Source organism: Cygnus olor, chromosome 2 (genome assembly GCF_009769625.2).
Source record: "Cygnus olor isolate bCygOlo1 chromosome 2, bCygOlo1.pri.v2, whole genome shotgun sequence".
Taxonomy (NCBI): domain Eukaryota; kingdom Metazoa; phylum Chordata; class Aves; order Anseriformes; family Anatidae; genus Cygnus; species Cygnus olor.
This window is the reverse complement of record NC_049170.1, coordinates 93,848,322-93,874,497: the sequence shown is the minus strand read 5'-3', so window position 1 is coordinate 93,874,497 and position 26,176 is coordinate 93,848,322. Positions and strand designations below refer to the sequence as shown.

Below are 26,176 nucleotides of genomic sequence, written 5' to 3'. Positions count from 1 at the left end.
GCTGCCAAAAGTACTAACAGCACTTGAAGCAGCTTTGAAATCCCAAATGCATGACTTCTAAATTTAGAGCTCTGTTCTTACTATATTCTGTTATGCACATGTTTAGATTTCTGTTGATTGTTTGCAGAAGAAAAAGAACATAAAGATTACTTGTTTAGAGCTAAGCTATGGCCTACAACTGCAGTATTGGGGATAAAGAAAAAAAAAAAAAGAAGAAAAAAAAAACTGCCAATGCAGGAATTTAGAGTGGCATCATGATTCACAAAGAGCTCAGAACTGAGGCAGCTATTCTGCTCAAAGAGAGTGAGGTTGGCAATAGCAGTGTTTGCTAGCATACACAATCTATTCTCTTCCCTATGCCCTGCCTTTCGTAGATGCTAAAAAAAAATAATAGGTCTACACAGCTGTTATAGCGAGTGTGAGATTCTGACCATAACTATCCCCTGCGTGGATGGCACAAATATGGGAGGTGAGATCAAGCATAAACATAGGGTGACTACGGAAGTTTGCAGCTGGCACTGAATATAAACACAGACCTCAAACATGGAGGAAGAAGGTAAGTACCAACATGCTTTATTTCTTATTCAGAAGCGTCACCATTCTGATGATGGTACACTGATGTATTGCATCCCCCCTAACTTGTCACGGGCAGCTAGCTCTGGCTACAATTCATTTTTTTAGTGCCACCTAATTATACATAAGATCTGATTTTTTAATCTATGTTATTATTACAGAGCTTCTACTTCTGTATTTCCCCTTGAACATTTCTCCCACAGGTTTATAAGGCACACCTGTGCCATTATATAGCTGATAGATGTAACATGTACCCTACTCCTGCCATTTTCTGATTTTGTTTTCATTGTTGTTTTCTCTTCCTATGCAATGTGGAAGAAGATCAACAAAATATCATCTTTTACATCTACATGCTAAAATGTAAATCTTTCTTATTTCCTGTTTCTAGACATATGCAACTTCATGAAGCTGAAGTTTCTGTGTGCTTTTACAAGTGCTTCAGTAATTAATGTTATTTTGCTTTGTGATTACATGTGTTTTTTGCCACTATGAAACCTGAGACACTCTTTTCTTTTCTTTTCTTTTCTTTTTCCTTTTCTTTTCTTTTCTTTTTTCTCTTTTCTTTTCTTTTCTTTTCTTTTCTTTTCTTTTCTTTTCTTTTCTTTTCTTTTCTTTTCTTTTCTTTTCTTTTCTTTTATTTTATTTTTTTCTTTTCTTTTCTTTTCTTTTCTTTTCTTTTCTTTTCTTTTCTTTTCTTTTCTTTTCTTTCTTTTTCTTTTTTTCTTTTTCTTTTCTTTTTTCTTTTCTTTTCTTTTCTTTTCTTTTCTTTTCTTTTCTTTTCTTTTCTTTTCTTTTCTTTTCTTTTCTTTTCTTTTCTTTTATTTTATTTTTTTCTTTTTTCTTTTCTTTTCTTTTCTTTTCTTTTCTTTTCTTTTCTTTTCTTTTCTTTTCTTTTCTTTTCTCTTCTCTTTTCTCTTTTCCTTTCCTTTCCTTTCCTTTCCGCCCCTTTCCTTTCCGCCCCTTTCCGCCCCTTTCCTTTCCTTTCCTTTCCTTTCCTTTCCTTTCCTTTCCTTTCCTTTCCTTTCCTTTTTCTCTTCTCTTCTCCTTCTCTTCTCTTCTCTTCTCTTCTCTTCTCTTCTCTTCTCTTTTCTCTTCTCTTCTCTTCTCTTCTCTTCTCTTCTCTTCTTCTCTTCTCTTCTCTTCTCTTCTCTTCTCTTCTCTTCTCTTCTCTCTTCCCTATTATTCCTATGTAATTCTGTTAACTCATAAAATATATTTTGCGGGAAAAATGCAATTGCAATTATTGAGCAATATCATTAAGTTTCTGTCTTTTCTCTGGTGTTTTGAAGTAATTCTGTAACAGATGTCTCCTTTTCCTAGCAACTCCATTTTTTTTTTCCTAAAGTTTAAGATCTTTTTATACCAGTATCTCTTCCTTTTCTTTGTAAATTGTTTTAGTGGTAGTTTGAAGGAGAAAGAGCATGTACCCAATGGAGTACAAAGATACTATGAAAAGAGGCAGGTCACATGGTTCTAATGGATATCATCTCAGTAGTAGAGAGAATAATCTCTAGGTAAGGTATTAGGTTGCTGTTAATGTAACCATGAAGGCAGAGGGTGGTAACAGGATAATCCTAGTAGATATATTCAAGTGTTTAAACCAGTTTTATGGTATCCTCCACATGATAATGTAAGCTGAAAGTTTTAGATAAGGAACACATTTTTAACCATTTGTATATTAGTGAGAGTAGGCTAGATAATAAAAATAACAGCTGGAGATGTTCTTGCCTGAGAAGGAATATTCTACATTTGGTGTTGGAAATATGACAAGATGGTTGCTGTAACTAAAATAGTCTTTCATATTTCCAGCTCCTTCCATAAAGATAAAACAGGAAAAAAAAAAAAAAAAAAAAAACCAGACAGGGACTTTACATCAAAGACACTGTTAGTTGTTTCTGGTAGCTCAGAATGGGAGCAAATCTTGTGGATGAAACATCTACATAGGAAAAAAAAATAATAATACTGGCTTGTTTGTAGAATACACAACAGAAAACCCATTCACAGTAGATAACAGCCTGTATTGCTCTTTAACATCTGTCCATAATGTGTAACCAAGCTAAAAATTTTAACAGGGGCGACTTCATCCCAGAAAATGCTTGTTCATCATCATCCTATACATCACAAAATTTTCTAGAATTTCTAAAAATAATAGCTGATAAATTCTTTATGTAGAAATTCCTGAACTCAGACAAGATAACTCTGTTTTTGAACTTATTTAAATGAACTAAAAGTTAATTGCTACCATAAAGGAAGATGTATTTTAAATATAGGTATTATGATCTAATTCCACTGCCATGTGCAAACAGAATATATCATCAAACTTCATATGTTCATATAAATTAACTTTTTGTAGGCTAGTTTTTATATATTGTACGTTAGAACAGTCACTTGTATATCATACATTTAATGTGTATTGGCAAAAAGAAAAATTGGAAACTCACTAAAAATAAAGTCCTGGATCCCCACAAACATGGTTCACAAGTATAGCAAATTATACTGAACAAGAAGCCTTCCTAGTTAAAAGGAAATTGGAAACAAAGTGGAGTGTAAAATGTTAATACAAAACCTGAGTAAATAACTAAGTATTAAAAGCTACAAGCTGAAATATATTCAACCTGAAGAAAGGACTGTATGTCCAAAAACTTGTCTGCTTTTCCCAGTCACATCTGTTGATTTAGTAAAAAACATCACCTCTCCCTGCAAGATTTGCACTAAATATATCCCAAATAACCTTGCCTACAATAATATGTAATAATAAAAGAAATTTGAACACAGAGGAACAAGAAAATACCTAGGTTATGTGAGCATATTCTAGATTGCAAACTCTAGATAGATATTTATGTTCAGTAGATATTTTAGGGTTGTATTTTTAACAGAACACTATGTCAACCACATTCAACAATGTGTCAGAAAATCAGAGTTTATCACCATCAAAGGATGGCACATGGGAAAACATTCTAAAATGATATGGGATTTAATTGTCCTATCTTATGAAAATATTTTACATGCAAAATCTTGTAGGAACAAATTACAGAGTTTTGAAAAACCACTTTTATATTTTTGGCATACGAAAAATGGGGAAATTCCAATATATTAAAAGACTTCAAGTACCAGCACAATTCTGATATTTAAAGCACAGGATGTTTCCAACTTAGTTTAACTTAAAGATTTTTTTTTTATTTATAGATGAGCTTGGGTGAAAGAATTGTTGTCGTACAACTATTTTTGTCAATACTAAAAGTTTATATATATTACCATAATAAACAGATTTCTCTAGAGTACAAGACATTTTAAAATTAGCAGAGACTACGTGGGTCAGGTTAAAACTAGTTCACAGATCTCAGAATAGTACTATTTCTAAGGAAGTCTTTTAGGATTAGCCTTTATCCGTATTATTTTACATGTGCCAATCAACTGAAGATGATACAAAATCTTTGTTTATAAGTTTTGCATGTGATACAAAGGTTAGTGATGAAGAGAATAATCAAGAATGATCCAAATAGTATGCTTAAAACTTCACATGTCCCCCCATCCCTTCCCCCCTCCCCCCAACCCCTCCCCCCCCCAAAAAAAAGATGAATATGTTAGCTGGAAATATATTTGGAAGTAAAGAATGAAAATTGACCCTGCAGGTTGAGATGTCCTGCTTTAGCAAACTGTGACAAAAGGATCAAATTAAAGATATTCAGTACAGGATGACAGTGCAAGTATATGGCAAAGTAATAATAATAATATTCTTTTTTTTAAGGGAAAAAGAAAAAGACTTGGTGGGATCCACAGAAACCTAAAACAGGGGAAAAAAAAAAGGGGGCGGGGGGTGGAATTAGAGAAGTTATCTTGTTTCTGTACACTGCCTTGACTTTAACATATCTCTATGTTAGAAACCCTGTCTCTACACTGTTGGCCAAGGGCAGAGGCGAGTTATTCCAGGGATCACTTAGCAGAAGAAGTGCATCTTCACCAGAGCAGGTTGTCTCACACCATGGTCTGACCAGGCAGTGATTTAACAAGGCTTTGTTTTCCTTGGTAACAATAGCGCAAGGAGCATTTGCAGGGAAATTTCTAGCCAATAATGCCATGGTCTTGATCTTGACCCCACTGACAGGCGTTTGGCTACTTAGACCATGGAACTCATTTTGAGAAGCCTGGTTTGCTGAGCTGATGGGGCCCACCTATCAGAGAAGGGGAAGTACATCTTCAGCCAAGCATAGGCTTGAAGAGGCTTTTAAACTAGAGTTGCTGGGGGGACGGAAACCTCAATCCAATCCTCTCCTCCCAGTTTAATGCCAGTGTCAGTGATAGATGTTCAGAGCCTTGAGAAGGGTCATGGGTCAGCAGGAGAACATCTGAAGAGCAACACAAAGGAATTCCAGCCACTCCAGCCAGTAAGTCAGCTTCATCAGGGGCCCAACTTAAATGTCACTATGCTAATATATGTAGCATAGGGAATAAACAAGAAGAGTTAGAGATGTACACACACCTGCCAGGCTATGACCTCACTGGCATTACAGAGAAATGGTGGGATGGCTCCCATGACTGGATAGAAGGATACAGGCTCTTTAGGAAGGACAGGCATGGAGGGGCGTCACCCTCTATGTCAGTGAGCTGCTGGAGTACATGGAGCTCTGCCTGAGGATGGATGAGGAGCTGACAGAGAGACTGTGAGTCAGGATTAAAGAGAGGGCAGTGACAGGGGACGTTATAATGAGGGTGTGCTACAGGCCACCTGATCAAGAAGACCAAGCAGATGAGGTTCTCTGCAGTCAGATAGAAGCAGCCTCACATTCGCAAACCCTAGTTCTCATGGGGGAATCTGTTGGAAGGACAGCACAACAGGGCACAGGCAATCCAAGAGGCCACTGGAGTACACAGATGACAAATTCCTTTTCCAAGTGATAGAGGAGCCAACAAGGAGAGGTGCTATGCTGTATCACATTCCCTCTAACTAGGAGGGGATGGTGGGGAATGTAAAGTTCAAGGGCAGCCTTGGCTGCAGTGACCGTGAAATGGTGCAGTTTTGGATTCAGAGGGCAGTGAGGAGGAAGCACAGCAAGCAAAACTACCCTGGACATTGGGAGAGCAGACTTTGGCCTCTTTGTCTGGACAGCCAGGGGTCAGGTTGGGAAAGCTACACTCTGATTAGAATTAAATTTGTCCACGGACATGAAGGACAACAAGAAAATCTTCTACAGGTACAACAGTGATAAAAGGAAGAGTAGGGAAGTTGTGGGCTCTCTCCAGAAAGAAACAGCAGACCAGGTCACCTAGGATCTGGAGAAGGCTGAAATACTCAATGACTTTTTTGCCTCAGTCTTCAATGACAAGAGCTCCAGACACATGGCCCTAGAGGGCAAAGCCAGAGACAGGAAGAATGAAGAACTGCCCATGGTATGAGGTCAGGTTTGAGACCATCTAACGAACATGAAGGTGCACAAGTCTATGGGACCTGATGAGATTCACCCGTGGGTCCTGAGGGAACTGGTGGATGTAGTTGCTAAGCCACTGTCCGTCATATTTGAGAAGCTGTGTCAGTCCGTTGAAGTTCTCACTGATGGGAAGCATGGTTGATAGCATGGGCAGTGGGATCGAGTGCAGCCTCAGCAAGTTTGCTGATGACACCAAGCTAGGTGCTGCGGTCAACACCCTTGCAGGAAGAGATGGCATCCAGAGGGACCTGGACAGGCTTGAGAGGTGGGCCTGTGAACCTCATGACATTTAACAAGGCCAAGTGCAAGATCCCGCATCTGTGCCAGCACAATCCCAAGCAAAAATGCAGGCTGAGTGGAGAATGGATTGAAAGCAGCTCTGAGGAGTTAGGCCTGGGGGTGCTGGCTGATGAGAACCTCAACATGGGCCAGCAATATGTGCTTGCAGCCCAGAAAACCAACCATATCCTGGGCTACACCAAAAGAAGAATGGCCAACAGGTCAAGGGAGCTGATTCTCCCCCTCAACTCTGCTGTCATGAGACCCTGCCTAGGGTACTGCATTCAACTCTGGGCCCCCAGCACAAGAAGCAGATGGAAATATTAGAAAAAGAGCAGAGGAGGGCCACAAAGATGATTGAGGGGCTGGAACACCTCTCCTATAAATACAGGCTGAAGGAGTTGCGGATGTTCATCCTGGAGAAGAGAAGGCTCTGGAAAGACTATAACAACCTTCTACAGGGGGCCTACAGAAAAGCTGGGGATGGACTCTTTGTCAGTGAGTGTAATGATAGGACAAGGGGGAATAGCTTTAAACCAAAAGAGGGTAGATTAAATCAGATATAAGGAAAAAAATCTTTACTCAGAGGGTGGTGAGGCATAGGAACAGGTTGCCCAGAGAAGTTGTGGATGCCCTATCCCTGGAAGTCTTTAAAGACAGGTTGGATGGGGCTTTGAGCAACCTGGTCTGGTGGAAAGTGTCACTGCCCATGGCAGGGGGGTTGGAATTAAATGATCTTTAAGGCCCCTTCCAACCCAAACCTTTCTATGGTTCTATGATCTCTCACGTAACTCTCAATTTAGTATTCCTAAAAGCTGAAATGTATTGCTTGGGAGAGGGAATTCATAGAATCATAGAACCATAGACTCATTCAGGTTGGAAAAGACCTCCAAGATCATCTAATCCAGCCATCCCCCTACCACCAATATCACTCACAAAACCATGTCACTAAGCACCATGTCCAACCTTTCCTTAAACACCACCAGGGACGGTGACTCCACCACCTTCCTGGGCAACCCATTACAATGCCTGACTACTCTTTCTGAGAACAAATTTCTCCTAATTTCCAACCTGAACCTCCCTGAACTTTCCCTGAACTTGAACCTGATGCAACTTGGAGCTATTCCCTCTTGTCTTTTCACTAGTTATCTGTGAGAAGAGGCCAACACCCATCTCCCGACACCTTCCTTTCAGGTAGTTGCAGAGAGCAATAAGGTCTCCCCTGAGCCTCCTCTTCTACAGACTAAACAACCCCAGTTCCCTCAGCTGCTCTTTATAAGACTTGTGTTCCAGATCCTTCACCAGCTTCATAGCCCTTCTCTGGACACATTCCATGGCCTCGGTGTCTTTCCTGTAGTAAGGGGCCCAAAACTGAACACAGTACTCAAGGTGCGGCCTCATCAGAGCAGAGTACAGGGGGACGATCACCTCCCTGGTCCTGCTGGCTACACTATTCCTGATGCAAGCCAAGATGCCCTTGGCCTTCTGGGCCACCTGGGAACACTGCTGGCTCATGTTCAGGCAAACATTGACCAACACCCCAGATCCTTTTCCTCTGCACAGCTTTCTAGCCACTCTGCCCCAAGCCTGTAGCATTGCAAGGGGTTCTTGTGGCCAAAGTGCAGGACCTGGCACTTAGCCACATTGAACCTCATCCCACTGGCCTCTGCCCATTGATCCAACCTGTCCGGGTCGCTCTGCAGGGCCTTCCTACCCTCCAGCAGATCGACGCTTCCCTCCAACTTGGTGTCATCTGCAAACTAACTGAGGGTGCACTCAATAAGTAACTTAATTGAGTAGAGGTAGCTGAGACACTTCTGGTAGTGACAGCTGGATACCGGAAGCAGTACAGCTGCAGCTGGGAGTTGTTGTACTTGGACTATATTAGCTATACCACTTTCAGCACTGCTCCCAGCTTAATACAGTTTTATTGCTTCTTGTATTTCAGCTAATTTGTTCAGAATTAGCGCAGGTGTCTCTGTGCAGCACTATACAATGCCATGTGCATATACCTTTTATGTCCTGTAATGCACAGGATCTCAGACAAAGATGATCTAATAATCCTTTCTGGCCTTAAATTGCATGCAACCATCATCAGTCAGTTCCATTAATCTTCCTTGAAGGAAAGACACCTGAACATAGCAAGACAGTGAGATACAGCAATAAAAATGTTGAAAATGTTTCTCATATGCACCCTGCTCTCTCTCTACTTCTGCCATTAATTACTGGCATGAGTCATCACTGCCATGAGTCACTGCCCATAGAAACACCAAGGCATTCTCAGACTTCACCTGGCTTCTGCAGGGGCCATAGATTTGGGCTCATTTCCTAGGCAGTAATTAGCATAACTTTGGTGGAGGATAAGGAAGAGACAGTTGCACATGAAGAAGTACAGTATGCTTATCAAAGCCCCCACGCTTTACCACAAGGATTTTTAACTAGCCCATAGGCCCACGATGTTAAGTTGGCCCTACAGCCCTTGCTATTTACATGAGCATGAGAGAGAAACAATCAGTCTTGGGTTTACTCCCTCTGTTTTCGTGTGTGTCATGTAAAATACACTGAGCTAGTAAGTTGCAATCTGGAAATGGGTAAAAGCTTTGGATCAAAAAATCTGATGGATCTTGGCCAGTTTGTTCAGAAGTTACCAGAACATGGTCTCATTGCTCCACACACAGAGAACAAACAGCTGGAGGGTCTAGGCGTCCACATGATGGGGCTTTGAGAGAACCAAGCCTGGGAGATGTGCTGATTTTCTTTTCTGGCATGTGAGTAGGTTTATTTTGGACAGCATCTGTTTTATTTTTTGTTCTCCGTTGTATGTCATGTTCCTTTAAAAAGGGAGTGACTAGGTCAGATGGACCCCCTGGAGGGAGCAGAGATTCCTCCTTTCCCTGGAGAGCAGATGAGCATGCTTGGAGACTGGGTGGAAGGAGGAGGAGGAGAGGAGGAGCTCCCAGGCTTCGGGACGTAGCAAAGAGAGGAGAAGAGAATGGGAGCCCCAGTGAGAAGATGAGAGCCTGCTGTTCATGAAGAGACTAATGAAAGGAGCAACAAACATATGTACAGCCAGGCTCCCTTGGTGACAGGAAGAAAACTTCCTAGGGATCAGAGGACTGTGCAGAGTTTGCTGCAACCCAGAAAGTCACAGGGTTGACTGAAACCAAACCTGGAAGAAAGCACCCAGCTCATACAACACAGGGGGGAGAGGGGTGAAGATGTTATAAACTTTTCCTACTTTTTTTTTTTTTTTCTCACAGAGAAAAAAACATTTCTGTGTTTATAAAGTTAAACATTCTTGTTTCTATTCCATAGAAACCATCTTTTTGACTTTAAAAGATCCTTTGGTCTCTTCAGGGAGCTCGCAGTAAGGAAAACCTCTAGATCATCATCAAAGCCCTGGCTGTCCTGTCATGAGGTGCAGAACCAGAAGTGACATCCTGTTTTGCTCGTCAGGACTAGAGATATGTGAATGACAGAAATACTCTGAAATAGTTAATTAAATTTCATTTGTGGCATGGGATTACCTCTGAAAAGTGTATGAAAAAATATGAAAAATATATGTTAACACCTCCTTAATAATCCTTCATTTAGTTTCTGGAGGTTGAACAGAGAAAAAAAAAAAAAATGATTTAGTTCACTGATAGCTCAAAAAAAAAAAAAAAAACCAGGGGGAGGGGGAGTTGTTTTGGATCAAATTGAAAATGATTTTTTTTATAGTTTCATGAAGCATTGCAAGTGATGCAACCCAAAATATTTTATGTGGGTTCAAACTTTTCAAAATTATTAAAAAAAAAAAAAAAAGAAAAAAAAAAGAAAGGAAATTTCAAAATGGAATGTCAATTCAAATGAAATAATTGAAATACTTCACTTACAAAAATGTCAAAAGGAAGCATTTGATTCTTTCAGAAATTTTCAAGGTTCTTTTCAAATTGAAACACTCAAGAAGATGAACCCAATTTTGCAAAATGTTTTGGTATATCTCTGACTCCACTGCTGGAAAAGAAAACAAACAAAAAAACAAACAAACAAACAAACAGCTTCACAAACAAACACTAAGAGCTAAAAAATATGTAGGCAGTGAACTTTTTTTGGCCATACAGACCAGAAGTGCCCCCGAAGTGTTAGCGTAGTCATAACCAGAATAGCCTACCAGAAACCCAGATTCATTAAGAAGAAAAATTAAAAACAGATATGACATGAATGTTTTTGTAGCTCTTTATTATTTTCCATTTTCTTTCACATTCCTTCTCCTCTCCTTTTGCCCAGTCCTTCTTAGATGCCTGTGTACCAGACATTCCAGGACAGAATGTCTTGTGATCTCCACATAAATACCTCCCCCAGAAAATTAGGGGTGAAAGTCTCTGCCAGCATAAACTGACTCCATACTCACAAACTGAGTTATGCTACCTGGGAATGTTACCTGATGACTTCAGATATAGTGATTTCAAAAGCTTATTATATAGAAAGAATGATTTTTTTGCTGTTGTTTTTGGCAGTTTTTATTCCATGGATTTTCATAGGCTTGACAGAAGTTTCTTATTGGAATTTTGGAGAGGAAAACGAGTAAGTGCCAGCATCACTCATGGATTTCAATTATTTAAGAAATTGAACAATTTTCAGGACAAGGTGAAAGATATGCAATACTCCATTGGCAGGCTAAGGATTCTCCTAAATAAGAAGATCTGAGACATAGAGCAGAAGAGGAAAACTTGTGGCCTTTAGGACAAACTAAGCCTAAAGAGTATTTTCACGTGTTCCCAGACCCCCCAGAAATCTACAAGCACATCAAACTGTGCTGGGGGAAGAGTGCCTTGAGCTAATGCTGACCTGAAGTGCTAAGCCATACGGCCTGCTGCTGTGCCATACAGATGCCCCATCTCCAACTGTCAGCTGAGTTTACTGGTTTCAATATCACACCTCAGGAACAAAGTTACATTGCTTTTGAATCCACGCAGGCTCCCAAAGCACCGTGTAGGCAAGATTCTAGGTCACTCGGAAAAATATTGTGTAAACGTGTCGATATGGTTTAGGCTTATGCTGTCCCTATTTAATAATGCTGGATGAATGTGGACCACAGCAGGTGTCAGAATACAGGCAAAATCAGTTTGATGTCCCTGAAACAAAAAGCATTTGTTCTGCTCCAAATGGATGGAGTCCTCTGGTGCACATGAATTCATATGGAGGATTTTTTTTTTTCAGTATTTCTTTTAAGAACAAATCTTCCTTTTGTTAAAACAATTTTATCTTTTTTATTTTTTTATTTGCAAAACAAAATTCATTGCAAAGCTCTCTCACTTTTTTTTTTCTTCTTTCCTTCTTTCTTTTTCCTTCTCTCTTTTTTATTTCTACTTCCTCCTCTATGTTTCTCCTTCTCTTTCTCAATTTAATCCTTTGAAAGCTTATTAACATTATAGGAATACCAAGTTTCATCTTTGCCATTTTATTTTTTTCCTGGAGCAGCTCTGGGAATCTTGTGTTCTGGGTGTTCTGGCACTGTTGAATAAAGAATGAGGATCTTGAACAAAGACTTTCTTTGCCCAAAATTGTAATTAGTTGCTGAAGTTGCTAACAAAAGCAGAGGCAGATGAACAAAATGATTCTAGACCTTAAAAAGCTTGTATGATGACAGATTGAAGAGATAGGGACTCTTTAAGGAAAAAAAAAATACGTCATTTTTGTTCAGAAGAACAACTTTATTAAAGCAGTACAAATTAGGTTAAAAAAAAAAAAAAAATTGAGCGCAATTACTCCACAATTGTGTGAATTAGTGTTGTACCTTTTTGTTAAATACTTTCCTCTGTTGGCTAAGGTACCCTCCTTAAAAAAAAAAAAAAAAAAAAAAAAAAAAAAAAAAAAAAGTGAAATCAGTTTTGAAAATGATTTTAAGTTTCTTTGCTTTTGCCACACTGAGGACATCTAGACCTCAAGAGTGGATGGAGCTTTAGATAAAAAAAAACACATCTACATTTACTGAACCTAGCTAATGCAAGAGGTTTACACGATGAATTTTGCCATCTTTTTCAGAAGTCCAAATAAATTAGGGTTTCCAATCTGCTTGTATTTGCTCTTTTGTTATCACACCCAAACAATTAAAAGAATGTGAATAGCTTACAGAGGCACAGATTTCTTTTACAGAAGCCATGGTGATCTGTCTCCATCATATTATTTTCAGCTGGGTATTTTATAATTCTGTTTTTAATTAACATTTCAACCAACTTTCTTGGTAGTAAAGTAAGAATTCTCAGCCCTGAATTTCCCAGAATAACCTTTACAGTAAAAGAATATTTGCAACAGAGCTGTTCTCTGAGACAGTAGTTATTTAATTCTGATTTCTCTTACTTGCTTTTTGAACCCCTTTGAGTAATTTTATTTTTCAGTTCTTGTTTTCAAAGGCTGTCATGCTATTTTGTTTTGTATCATTCCTCACCTCCCAGATTTTACATAGAATCTGCTCTCCTGTAACACCACATTAAAGAAATTGGGTGAAGAAAAAAAGTAAAGAAATTCTCCTAAGAAGGGGCCGAGTTCTCCTAAAAATGTGACAGAAAGTCATTGCATATGGAGTAAAAGAGGATTAAGAGAGCTCAGCAGTCAAGTTACAGGACAGAAAAGTAACAACAGGGTAGAGAGGGGGCTTGTATTTTCAATAGGTGATTGACTGGATTTCAGTACCTGGTTTGTGGTTCCTCTCTACCTATCTTGGGCATAGAGGACTCTCAGTGCCTCAGCAGACTAGCTGAGTGTAGCACGGCTGTATGACTTGAACAAGGCCTTTTTTTTCAGATGAACAAAACCTGAGCACACTGCCCAAGGTTCAGACAGGTCATTTTTTGCCATTCATTCCCAAAAAAAAAAAAAAAAAAAGCAGTTTCTGCATAAACCATTTTTTCCAGGCTTTCAGGCTCTGTGTTTTTTATAATTGCAAGGCCTAGGAACCAAATTCTTAATCAGGACATTAGATACTCAAACATTTCAGAAGTTTTCTTCTGTCAAATACCAGTTTTGGCCAGGGTTTAGGCTCTTACTAGCCCAAAACACATTAAGGCCAATGAGGTATAGGCTACTTAGTATGTCACTGTCTTTGAAAATGTCTTTTAGGCCTGTAAATTTTGTTGATGCAATAGCAACAATATTTACTTAAAGCAAGGCTGAGATACTGATGCAGCTTCTTCAGACAGATCTCAACCGTGGAAAATTTATATTTTGTTCTTGAGCTTTATCCCCCCATATAGGGTGATGTATACATTTTATATAAGTTCCTATGATAAAATAGTGTGTTTGAAAGCTTGAAAAATTTTATACATATGCATGTTATTTGGTAGAACTTCTTTATATTATCCTACTGAAATCTAGAGTTATATATCACACAGAATAACATGTACAAAAAGGGAGGGAGGGAGGGAGGGAGGGAGAAAGGAAGGAAGGAAGGAAGGAAGGAAGAGAATGTTGTTGGTTTTGCTTTTATTTTTGTTTTTAATCAGGAAGATCAATAAAAACACAGTGTTTAAAAGTACAAAATATTCTAGTATTATAGCCAAAGTAGTAATCTACCTTCCTACCTGGAATCCAACCTTTGTTCCCACACATGAATTTTCTCTCATGTTGGTGTTGACCTCCAGGAATATTTTAGAAACCAATAAAGATTAAGTGTTCAGCTTCAGACAAAGAAAATATTCCAAAGAACAAATTTAAGAAAGTTTTGCTGAAAATATCAATAATGACATTCAGCAAATGAATTAAAATAATGCAATACAAATGCTGCAAGAAGGAAATAATTTATGATATGATTCTAATAAGAGTAGCAGAGAGAATAGTCTCTCTGTTCTGAATGCTTTCTTTCATATTCTTTAAGATACGAAGAGACAGAAACATAGTCAGCCCATGAAGATATCATTCTTGCCCAGCTGCAGACACTAAGAGAGGGAGGAACATGCGGACACTAAGCAGGGATGAACATCTCAGAATCCTTCCTTGATTATCTAGTCAAAGGTATAAAACTTAATTATTACAAATATGACAAGTGGATATCTCTAATTTGCTCAATGGCTCATGGCTCATTCTGTTTAGGGTTTCGCCTTACGTATATACTCTGTGGTTACCTACACCAGTCTAACCCTGCTCTACACTCATTCCTACCTCTCAACTGGAACAGTTGATTGCTTCCACAGTCTTTCACTTATTAATATTTTCTGTGATTCTTCGGTGCTTGACATCTTTGTTATGACCTAACTTATGCTGAAAGTCTTAATGTGTAAAATATAATTTATATTCTTAAAGTTACTAAAAGGTTTGTAAAAGTCTGTTAGTATTGCTACCTCCTCACTAGCACTCTTAATATACATATCCTATTTATTTTGTAGATTAGAAACAGTCCTTTGTCATTGTGCATTTGCATAGAACTTGATATTAAGAGGATTTGATCTAAAAAATATTAAAGAGTCATATTAAATATTGGTGAAATAATTGTTTTACCTCTTTTTTTCTTAACTTCACTGAATTTTCCTGTGAAAAATACTGTGAACCTGAAAATCAAGGCATAATCACGGCCTATGTGTTTCATTGTCAAAATACTGAGTAGTGACTTTAAGAAAACTATGTCTGGTAGGCTATGTGGCCAAATAAAATGGAAAAGGGAGGAAGCAGGAGAATTAAAGATTAGCCCCAGAAAAAAAAAAAAAAACTTGCTTTCTTTTTCTTTCTTTCTTTCTTTCTTTCTTTCTTTCTTTCTTTCTTTCTTTCTTTTAAGCAAACTTGTAAACAAAAATTAGGAAAGCTAAAAGACAATTCCATTGATCAGGTAAAAACAGACTAACCAATTAAATAAAAATCAATAGCATATTCAGTTTACTGTTTCTTCTTTCAATTAACTATTTGAAACAAACATTTATAGGGAAATGATTCTTTATAACCCATATTTTTGACAAAGTTTGGAATTAATGAATTATCCCTTCATGGATGATTTTTAATCCAATTCATGGAAATATTTTTAGTGGATAATGTTTACAAATCTGATAAGGTGCATAATTTCAGATGAAACACAGTTGGTGTTAGAAATTAATTACCTATTCTTGATAAATATAAATGATTATACTGATGTGCCCCTGTATATATCATATTAACTTTGTGCAAAACCAGAAGTTATTCTTATAAAAGTGGTACTGACCAATTTCTTAAATTGATGTATTTACAGAAATAAGTTTTGTTAGTTTATAATGAAATTTCACTAAAACTATCTGATGTGTCTGACTATTGATCCAAAATTTATATGGCAAAATGAAGCTCATGTAGCTCTTTAGGTGAGAATATTTCCTTCTGAAGGTCACAAAGGCAAGTTCATCACTGCCAAGTCATGGTCTGTCAGGCAGACCACTATGTTCTACCTTAGCTAACAGAAGGTGAGGAAATAGCAGCAGGGAAGGAGAAGAGTGAGAGGAAGCTCATTAAACCAGAGGACTACTATCCTCTTGTTGTCATTCAGGCTGGGTCCCGGGAAGCTGCAACAAGAAAAATGAGTAAAATTAAAATGGACTTTTCATCCCTGGGAAGGATGTTGAAGGGATCGGGGGTGCAGGTAGTGTTCTCATCTGTCCTCCCAATGGGTGACCGGGACCCAGAAAGAAGTAGGAGAACAGAACAGGTAAATGACTGGCTGAGGGGATGGTGTCTGGACCAAGGCTTTGGGTATTTTGATCTTGGGCAGGCTTTGAGAGGCTGGGTATGTGGGCTGCTGACGGACTCTGGCTCAGCAAGTGGGGCACAAGTGTATTGGGGAGCAAGCTCTCTGGACTTACTACCAGGGCTTTAAATTAGGTTTGACAGGGGAAGGGAGGGGAGTTAAAAGTGACAGAGAAGGGCTGGGGGATGTTGTCACTGCTGACGCTGATGGAGATAGTAGGGAAAAACCTCTGGGTTGTCCCATAGAATTGTCTGAGGGCTCCTCAGAGAAGGTAATAATATTCCCGATACCCTGTCCGGAATCTTCTTCTTGCATCCCTCTAGGGGTAACTGAGCCTGCTGCTTCTCTAAAATGCCTGTATACCAATGCGCAAAGCATGGGAAATTAACAGGATGAGCTCGAGATCTGTGTATGGTCATGGGGCCACAATCTCATTGCAATCATGGAGACGTGGTGGGACAGCTCGCATGACTGGAATGCTGTCATGGAGGGCTATGCCCTTTTTAGGAAAGACAGGTTGGGGAAGCAAGGGGGAGGAGTTGCCCTTTATGTGAGGGAGCAATTAGAATGCACCTAGCTCCACCTGGGGGAGGGAGAAGAACAAGTGGAGAGCTTGTGGGTGAGAATTAAAGGGCAGGCTGGTATGGGTGACACAGTTGTGGGGGTGTACTACAGGTCACCAGATCAGGGGGAGGAGGTCGACGAGGCCTTCTACAAGCAGCTAGAAGTAGCCTCATGATCCCGTGCACTGGTTCTCACGGGGGACTTCAGTTATCCAGATATCTGTTGAGAAAGCAACTCGGTTGGGCACTTGCAGTCCAAACGGTTCCTTCAACGCGTTGAAGATAATTTTCTGGCGCAGGTGGTGGAGGAGCCAATGAGGCAGGGGGTGCTTCTGGACCTTGTTCTTACCAACAGGGATGGGCTTGTTAGGGATGTGAAGGTTGGGGGCAGCTTGGGATGCAGCGACCATGAGATGGTGGAGTTCAAGATGGAACTTGATGGAAGAAGTAAGGCAAAAAGTAGGACTGCTACCTTGGATTTTCAGAGAGCCAACTTCGACCTCTTCCAGGACCTACTTGGGCTAGATTGCTAGAAGGCAAGGGTGTTTGTGAAGTCGGGCAACATTTAAACAGCACTTCTTGCAAGCTCAGAATTGGTGCATCCCAAAGAGTAGGAAACTGGGGAAGGGGGGCAGGAGACCTGCATGGATGAGCAAGGAGCTCATCAACAAGATCAAAAGGAAGAAGAAGGTCTATGAAATGTGGAAAAGGGGCCTGTCCTCTTGGGAGGAGTATAGAAGTGTTGTCAGGGTCTGCAGGGATGCGACGAGGAAGGCTAAAGCCCACCTGGAGGTGAAGCTTGCAAAAGACATAAAGGATAATAAGAAGGGTTTTTTTAAGTATGTAAACAGTAAAAGAAAGTCTAGAGATAATGTTGGTCCCCTGCTGAACGTGGGGGGTGTCTTGGTAATGGGGGACGCTGAGAAGGCAGAGATACAGAATGCCTTCTTTGCTTCGGTCTTTGCTTCAAAGAACTACCCTTCCCCCCACACCCAGGACTCTTGGACCCTGGAGGGAGGAGAAAGAGTCTGGGAAGTGGAGATCTCCCCCCTGGTTGATGAGGGAGTGGTTCAGGAGTGTCTAAGTGGGCTCAACGCACACAAATCCATGGGCCCTGATGGGATGCATCCACGTGTGCTGAGGGAGTTAGTGGAGGTGATCGCCGAACTGCTATCATCTTTGAAAGGTCTTGAAGAACAGGAGAGGTGCCTGAAGACTGGAGGATAGCCAATGTCACTCCAATCTTCAAGAAGGGCAAGAAGGGGGATCCAGGAAACTACAGGCCAGTCAGTCTCACCTCTGTCCCTGGAAAGGTGTTGGAACAGCTTGTTCTGGATGCCATCTCCAAGCTACTGGAAGAGAAGAAGGTTATGAGGAGTAGTCAGCATGGATTCACCAAGGGGCAATCCTGCTCGACCAACCTCGTTGCCTTCTATGATGGCATCACCAGCTGGGTAGACGGGGGGAGAGCAGTGGATGTCATCTACCCTGACTTTAGCAAGGTTTTTGGTACTGTCTCCCATGATATCCTGCTAGCAAAGCTGAGAAAATGTGGGATAGACGAGTGGACAGTAAGGTGGGTTGAGAACTGGCTGATTGGCCAAGCTCAGAGGGTGGTGATCAGTGGCGCAGACTCCAGCTGGAGACCTGTGACTAGCGGTGTTCCCCAGGGTTCGGTACTGTATCTGGTCTTGTTCAACATCTTCATCGATGACCTTGATGAAGGAATAGTGTCCACCCTCAGCAAGTATGCCGATGATACAAAGCTGGGAGGAGTGGTTGACATGCCAGAAGGCTGTGCTGCCATTCTGCAAGACCTGGACAGGCTGGAGAGCTGGGCAGGAAGAAATCAAATGAGGTTTAACAAGAGAAAGTGTAGAGTCCTGCACATGGGAAGGAACAACAGCTTGTATCGGTACAGGCTAGGAAATGACCTGCTGGAGAGGAGCTCCGTGGAGAAGGACCTGGGGGTCCTGGTGGACGACAGTTTGGCCACAAGCCAGCAATGTGCCCTGGTGGTCAAGAAGGCCCATGGGATCCTGGCGTGTATTAAAAGGAGCGTGGCCAGCAGGTCAAAGGAGGTAATCCTCCCCCTCTACTCTGCCCTGGTCGGGCCTCACCTGGAGTACTGTGTCCAGTTCTGGGCTCCCCGGTACAAAAAAGACAGGGATCTCCTGGAAAGAGTCCAGCGGAGGGCCACAAAGATGATACGAGGCCTGGAGCATCTTCCCTATGAAGAAAGGCTGAGAGATCTGGATCTGTTCAGCCTTGAGAAGAGAAGACTGAGAGGGGATCTTCTTAATGTTTACAAATATCTTAAGTTTCAGAGACTGTGGGATTTGGCCAACCTCTTTTCAGTGGTTTGTGGGGATAGGACAAGGGGCAATGGCCAAAATATGGAGCCCAGGAAGTTCCGCACCAACATGCAAAAGAACTTCTTCACAGTGAGCGTGACGGAGCACTGGAACAGGCTTCACAGGGAGGTTGTGGAGTCTCCTTCTCTGGAGATATTCAAGGCCCATCTGGACTCCTACCTGGGCAACCTGCTCTAGGGAACCTGCTTTGGCAGTGGGGTTGGACTCGATGATCTCTGGAGGTCCCTTCCAACCCCTACAATTCTGTGATTCTGTGATTCTGTGAAGGAAGGAACTTTTGGTATATTTCTGTTTTTATATTCCAACAGCTTAAAAAATTTGTAAAGATCGGAAAACTATAGAAATTTTGGTGATTTCAGGACAGAATTATTTGAGAAAAAATGTCATAGTTGAGGCTGTTGGTTTATCAGTTGTTTCTTCTGGCTCCTATTGCTTCCTGTCTTTCATGTACAAGGTCTTTACCAAAAAGGTCCTGGATGAAAAAAATAGGGTGGTGTATTTGCATGAGAAACAAAATTAAAACATTGTGTACTTCTGGTGTTTGAGATAATGATATCACATAATTCTCAACTATAGTTTCAAAACTCCATGTTCAAAAGTGCAGAGGAGTTATAATCTTCTAGGACTTTACAGCAATTGGGGAACTTCCAAGAAAAGAAAAAAAAAAAAAAAAAAAAAAAAAAGAATAATTTCTCTACTTTAGGTTTAGAGATTCACTAAAAGGTCGTGTGTTTAAAGGCTGAGTTGCATAAAACAGAATTCATTGTCTCCTGATAAGATTGAAGAGATTTTTTCTTTTAAACTACTAGAACCTATACTTCAAGTGTAAAATGCCTTCCTGAAAATGTGAGAAAAACTGTTGATAAGCTTGTGTTAGTATTAATTTAAAGTAGATCTTTCCGAGGGCCTCTTCAAGCCTTTTTTTTTTTTTTTCCAGATGTCGTACTACCAAAATAATACAAGCTCTCTAAAACCTCCATGGAGTGAAAAGTCTGCCAATACACGGTATTACAGTATTTTAGCTATGACAGAATCCCACTGTAATGCTGAGCATAGACAAACACACGACAAAGTCAACAGTTCACTCATTCCTAAAACTACATTGATATCAGAAGGAAAAGCTCAACATTTCAACTAGTTTTTGTTCTGTGCTTCTACTGGCTGAAATGAGTCATTTGTAGGAGAAGAAATGTGCACGTGGTTAGAATTCCCACAGGCAGGTTGACCACCAACCTTTCCCAGATGAAAGTGTCTTAAAACCTGTACAGTTAGAGGACGAGAAGGTAAAGGCCAGATGGTCTGCCTTCACTTCCTTTACATGATGTGAAGGAAGATTGTTAACTTGGTTCAGTAGACATTCTATTCTAGCATTGTTACAAAGTGGGGAAAATCCGTGAGACCATATGAGTAAAATTAGATTGTATTTTTTTAATAAGATAGAAATGGTATTATGTGTTTTGTTGTTGGTGGTGGTGGTGGTGGTTTGTTTATTTGTATCCAAAATAATGTATTTTTTTACCATTTATATATGAAGGACTAGTGGTATGAAAAATCCCCCCTCCAAAAAAAAAAAAAAAAAAAAAATAATCAGAAATTCTAACTTGCAGTAAAACTTGAAGTTAAACAACAATAGTATTGCTATTCCTTAGCTAAATGTAAGGAATAACAGAAGTGCTACACTGATTTAGAGGAAATTTCAATTTAAAAGAAAATATCAAGCTAAAAGCTTCAAACACCCTTCAGTTTGCCCATTAGTGGAAGAGAAGTACAAAATTACTATAAAGCTACCTGAATGTTTGTGAACTATGCTGCATCGATTTAAATGGACTTTGTTATAACTCATAGTATCACTACACACATGAATATTTAATGCTTTTCCTAAGTATGCCTACAGTTTTTCTGTATTTTTCTGTCTACTTTTGGGGTATCCTGGCAATTTTGAAGATATGATGGAGATAGCTGATTGTTCTGAGGAAAGGAACTTTCTGGTGTTAAATGGATACAAGAAGTCTCATTTTTCCAGCATGTTGTTTATTGGAGAGAGCAGAACTTTCTGGACTGGGGGTGGGAGCTGAGGGGTTGTTGTTGATCTGGAAATGTGTTTCTGGGTCTGCAAGTGAAGGATATACACATATGCACGCATATAAGTGAATGAACATGTGAATGAATGAGAGAAAAGTACAAAGCAGGTGAGCAGGTGCTCTCTAGTGTTAAAAACGGTGATCAAACAGATGATGGCAATTACGAGAAGGGGAAGGGATCTGGCAGAGTTACTTCAAAACTGTCTAAAGCAATTTTAACCTGACAACATGCTTCCACGTTGCCAGCATAACCATGGGGAAAAAGCAGTAGGAGAACTCCATTTATATACATATCCTCAGGTTGATGCACACCCAGCCACCAGCCTACCAGTATTCCTTAGGCACCTAAGTGGCCAGACCTACTTGTTGGCTACTGTGACTACTTGTTACTGTGACAGAAGAATCCGTTTTTAATGTGAGCCCTTAAAATTAAAGCAACCCTGGCCCCTTCAGTTAAATCATCCCATTTTGCCTTTACTCTGTCCATCATCCACTTTGAAAACATACCAGGCGCTGAAGGGATTTAGCCTCCCACTAACTCTGCAGCAGACTTTCCAAGACACATTGGCCAAGCACAAAACCCTCTGGCAGAGACGTGGCATATTGACTGCCTGGCTCCAGCAGAGCTGAGGAATGGGGAGTACTTCTTCTCCTGGCAGCAAGTGGGGTGTGGGCCCCTCTGAGCCCCTCAGAGTGAGTGACGGGACCTCCATGCCCCTGCCTGCCCCACTCAGATTTCTCGCTGGTGAGTTCAATCCTCCTATCAACTCAGATACACTGATTTAATTTTTTTATTTTTTTTTCCTGCCTAAGAAGGAGGAACAATCCCACCTGTGGATCGTACACTTGTTCTAGCCCTGAGAAACACTGCCTGCCTTTCAGGTGAAAATAGCAGGCTCTGGGAAAGCTTTGGAGGGCTTTTATCTTATCCTTATGGATATGTACTTGCTTATATTTCCCTAAGCGGAAAATGACTAAGACTCTTAATAATAGTGTGACATATGGGAAGCAAATTTTCTAAGCCCCAGATCTGCTTTTTAGAGATCCGCTTTAGTTGTCTTTTTTTTTTGCCTTTTTTTTTGCCTTTTTTTTTTTTCCAACATACACCCCCAGTAATGTCCCAAAATGGGAGAGCTAAATTCTCCTAGAGACGTGGCCCGTTATTAGTTCAAAATTTCGAAGCCACAGATCCCCTGGGGGAAACAAAACAAAACAAAACAAAAGCTACAAATAAGCAGTACGGTTAATTTTAGTCTATTTGAGCGCATTTGCATGTTATAGAGAGTCGTTTAAATTCTCAGCGCTTCCTTGGGCAGCCCCTTCTTTCACTGTGTTTTCAAAATGAAATACACTATTGTACTCTTACTGAACTGAAAAGAAAAAAAAAAAAAAAAAAAGAAATCTAGGACTAGGGTTAGAGTAGTGGCCATAACTCATTCGATCAGCCCACCTTTTAGTGCAGTTCTCGTGGGGCGACAATTAGATGATATTGTTAATAAAAGTAATGACTGAAATATGAAAAGAAACCTTAGCGAAGACGCTTACATAAACAACTACGCTGCGAGTGCTCGGGAGCACTGGTGAATTCATTGCCACAGCGCCCCCTCCCATACACAGCTTGAACTAAAGATTTCATCCTGAAGATGGGGAAAGAAAAGTTCTTTCTTTTCATTTCTCCCTTTCTGTTTTCCCTGCTCCTTGCTGTAGCCCTGAGAGCAGACACGCGGCAGAAAGGCTCGTCCAGCTCATCCTGTCTCCTCTCGTTTGCACAGGTCGCTCCTGTAAAGTGCTTCGCTCACAAACCAGGCTTCTTTTACTAGAAAACTGGACAACTCCGCTTGCACAGTATGCGTGTGTCATTTGTTATTTTTAAATACAATAGTCTATTATTTCACGTCGTTGTCTCCGGGAGATGGTGGCGACCCCCCATTTCATGGGAGAAAGGAGAAAGCATTCCCAGACCATTGTGTGGTCATGTCACAGGAAACCGTTTCTGCTGCGCATTGTGTTACATCTCCAAATCCCACGAAGTTCCACTTCGCTCTGCTCCAAAAGTTGCTGTGACCAGTGTCATGACGATTGGGTAACCGGCATTGTCCGGGCGATGGGCGTGCGTGCCTCCTTGGGCCACAGGGAGCCCTCCTGAGGCAGGGAAATCTCTCCTTCACGCCAGCGAGATTCGCTTTGCTCTGCTCTGCTTTACCTGGGTAACTTTCCAGGTCAGAAATTCGGGGCAGATTGCCCCCCGATCTCCCCAAAGTCCAGCGCACGAAGGGGCGCATGCAGCCGCCGCGCAGAGCGAGGCGACCGCGCTCCCGCAACAGGGGCACGGGCGCTCTTCTCCTCCCCAGACGTTGGCTTTCAACTTCATCCACCCGAAAACTTCAGCCTCTGTCACTAGTGCAAGGAGATGTAGCTAATAAATGGCAAACCGCAAAACCTGTCTCCCAGGACGGCAGTGAGCGATAGCTGAAGAGGGGCAGGGGGTGTGTGTGTGGGGGGCTTTCGACTCCCTTCTCAGATGAGCTGGAGCAAACTGAATTAAAGAAGACAAGGCGAGAGCACCGCTTAAAATCTAGGAAGGTAAACGCTGAGCTAATGAATAGATTATTCAAATAAAAAACGCAGTGTGTAAAGTCTTAACGTCTCTTTGTAGGCATGTTAATTTGCCACAGTTATTACCAATAAAAAGTGCATGTAATACTATTCTACTGTTTAACAGCGCAAGTTAGACGGCTTTTTATTAGTAACGGGTAGTACTATGGGAAAATTAGATTTCAGCTGTAAAGCCAGGCAGATGAAAAACCTCTTCCCTGCGAAAGGCACTCGAATCAAACCGAGATAACTCCGAGAAGAAGTTAAATACGACCAAGTACGCTGACCGCTATTTAAAAGCGCTTTTGACACGGTTTTCTCGTTTGCTTAGTGCAGAGACTTCGCCTAAGACTGAATGTCCCCACTGGCTTCTCGTTCTCCACGTTGTATATCCCCACTAGCTTCTCTTTCCCCACACTGTGCAGAGTCAAATTAGTGGTGTACTTGTCGTAATAAAATGCATAGTGTCTCCTTGCAGTGGGTAAATCCATGCCTTTCTGAAGCCATACAAAAATTATGCAAATCAAATCAACGTAAGAACTTGTCTTTTGAAATGATAATATTTTACCCCATTAATCTCTGATGGAGAAATTAACCCCGTTTCTGTACATAAAGCTACATTTTTAGATTGCACAAATTAAAACACGAGAAATATAATCTGTTGCTCTTTGTGTTAGGGGGAAAGGGGTAATGTTCTTGATTTAAACATTCCTTCCACCGAAATCACAGAAAAAATATTTTCATGGAAGTAAGACATGCAGATGGAAGCTAAAACAACACCTAGATTTTGCACGGATGGGCACGTATACCTCGCGTGTATAACATATGTATATGCGTGTAGATACGTATGGAGATTTGTATCTCCTGTGTGTGCGTGTGTGTCTGTGCGTATCTACACACACTCTGAACTGAATTATATCGATTCTCCTGGGATCACGGTATTTATTTAAGTACTCTTCCCAGGTCATAACTGTAACACTCAATAGCATTAATCCCTTGTTATAATGTAAACACGACGGCCATTGTATTCCCAATCTGTATTGTTCCACTAATTATTAAAGAGGAGGAACTAAAAGCAATCAATTCGCGTAGATAAACACTTACTTACACCACCCCTGCTGGAAAGAGCAGATTTGGCTTCCCAAATAAAAATGCAGAGAGTATAGTACATTTTGCAAGGCAGGTTGACTTAGAGAGATTCATGTATGACTTTATAATGTTATAATTAATTTTGCATTCTCAGCTCTCCAGCTGCTGTTCTGTTCTGAAGCAGAGCTCATATACTTAGAAATCGGTCTGCGGAACACAGGAATTGACTATTCAGATGTAATCGCATGATATCGATTATTCCATAGAACTACTGAAATATGAATGTGTTTTATATAAAGCTCTTGTTTTTAGAGTTCCTATTTTTATTTGATATATGCGCATTAATCATCAAGCAGGGAAGGAAACGTCTTTTCTGTAATCTGTTGCACTGAGTTTACCAGTGGTTTATCACTCTCTTATCAGGAAGTCGGGAGTTAATGACAAGAAATACCTGTTGGTGTTAACCTCCTCCCCCTCACCTGCCTTTTCAAGGACTGCTTCTTCTACAGGCCAGCTGATAGATCTGGATGGGAATTAATCCAGTATGTCTGGTGGCCAGATCTCTGCTGCTGCTGCGTGCAGGGGCAGGGGTATACTGGTATGCTGGTTTCACAGAAAAAAAAAAAAAAAAAAAAAAAAAAAAAAAGGAAATGAATAACAAATCAGATAGAAAAAAGAAAATGGAAAGCCCAGATCGCTTCAGACAGTACACGCATCCTGATACTTGACCGTAGTTTTAAGATGGCATTTTCCCCGCTGCGTCCGCCAGAGTATAGAAACGGCTTCTCGACGTGTATTTTTTATTAGCTGCATATTTAATTGTTAACAATAGGCTGTCCTGCTCGCCTGCAACTCTCCAGCTAGTGTCACCTTCCTTCTTGTCAGTTTCGAGCCGGTTCCCCGGCGTACCTGATCAGATGCGCGTTCTCCATCCTACCCAACGGCAATTACCTGAGGTATTCTACCAAGTCGGCCGCAAACGCAAAGCGACTTTATTTGCTAAAACTCGGGACAAATGCTTACTCAGAGATGCTGAAAAAAAAAATATAAATAAACCACGCAGTTTGATGAACCTTTTTTTTTTTTTTAATTATTTTTGTGCAAACCTCAATTCTTCTTATTTTTTTTTCCAGCAGCGCAGGGGCTCCTAAGCCTGCGCACGTTGAGGGAGAGGGGCTGGCTGTCAGCGCGGTGTCTCTCAGCGCTCCAGCCCCGGCGGCTCCGCTCCCACCTGCCGGCTCGGGGCGCTGGTGTGGGCAGGGGGCGCGGAGCGGCCTAGCCCACCGGCGGGGCGGCGGGGGGGCGCCGCGGGCCGGCTCCAGCGCCGTGCCCTTAGGGCGGAGAGAGGGAGCTGGGGGGCACGGGGGGACCAGGGGAGCGCTGCTGGAGAGCCCGTCCCGGGAGCCCCAGGCCGGAGCTCGAGTGGCTGTGATTCCCCGCGGGGGTCTAAAGGGTCCCTGCGGGCTACTCTTAAAAGGATACATATACATGGATAAATATTTCTATGTATTTAGAC

General features: G+C 41.1%; 1 long non-coding RNA gene across 3 annotated transcripts; it reads left to right on the top strand.

Annotated features, from left to right (window-relative positions):
* Positions 1–251: 251 nt before the first annotated feature.
* Positions 252–25,695, top strand: LOC121066205. 3 transcript variants are annotated; one of them, XR_005817579.1, is made up of 4 exons: positions 252–556; positions 14,134–14,270; positions 19,833–19,900; positions 25,084–25,695. It is a non-coding gene; the product is annotated as an uncharacterized LOC121066205 (long non-coding RNA). The 3 variants fall into 3 exon arrangements; XR_005817580.1 differs by lacking the exon at positions 14,134–14,270; XR_005817578.1 differs by lacking the exon at positions 19,833–19,900.
* Positions 25,696–26,176: the final 481 nt, after the last annotated feature.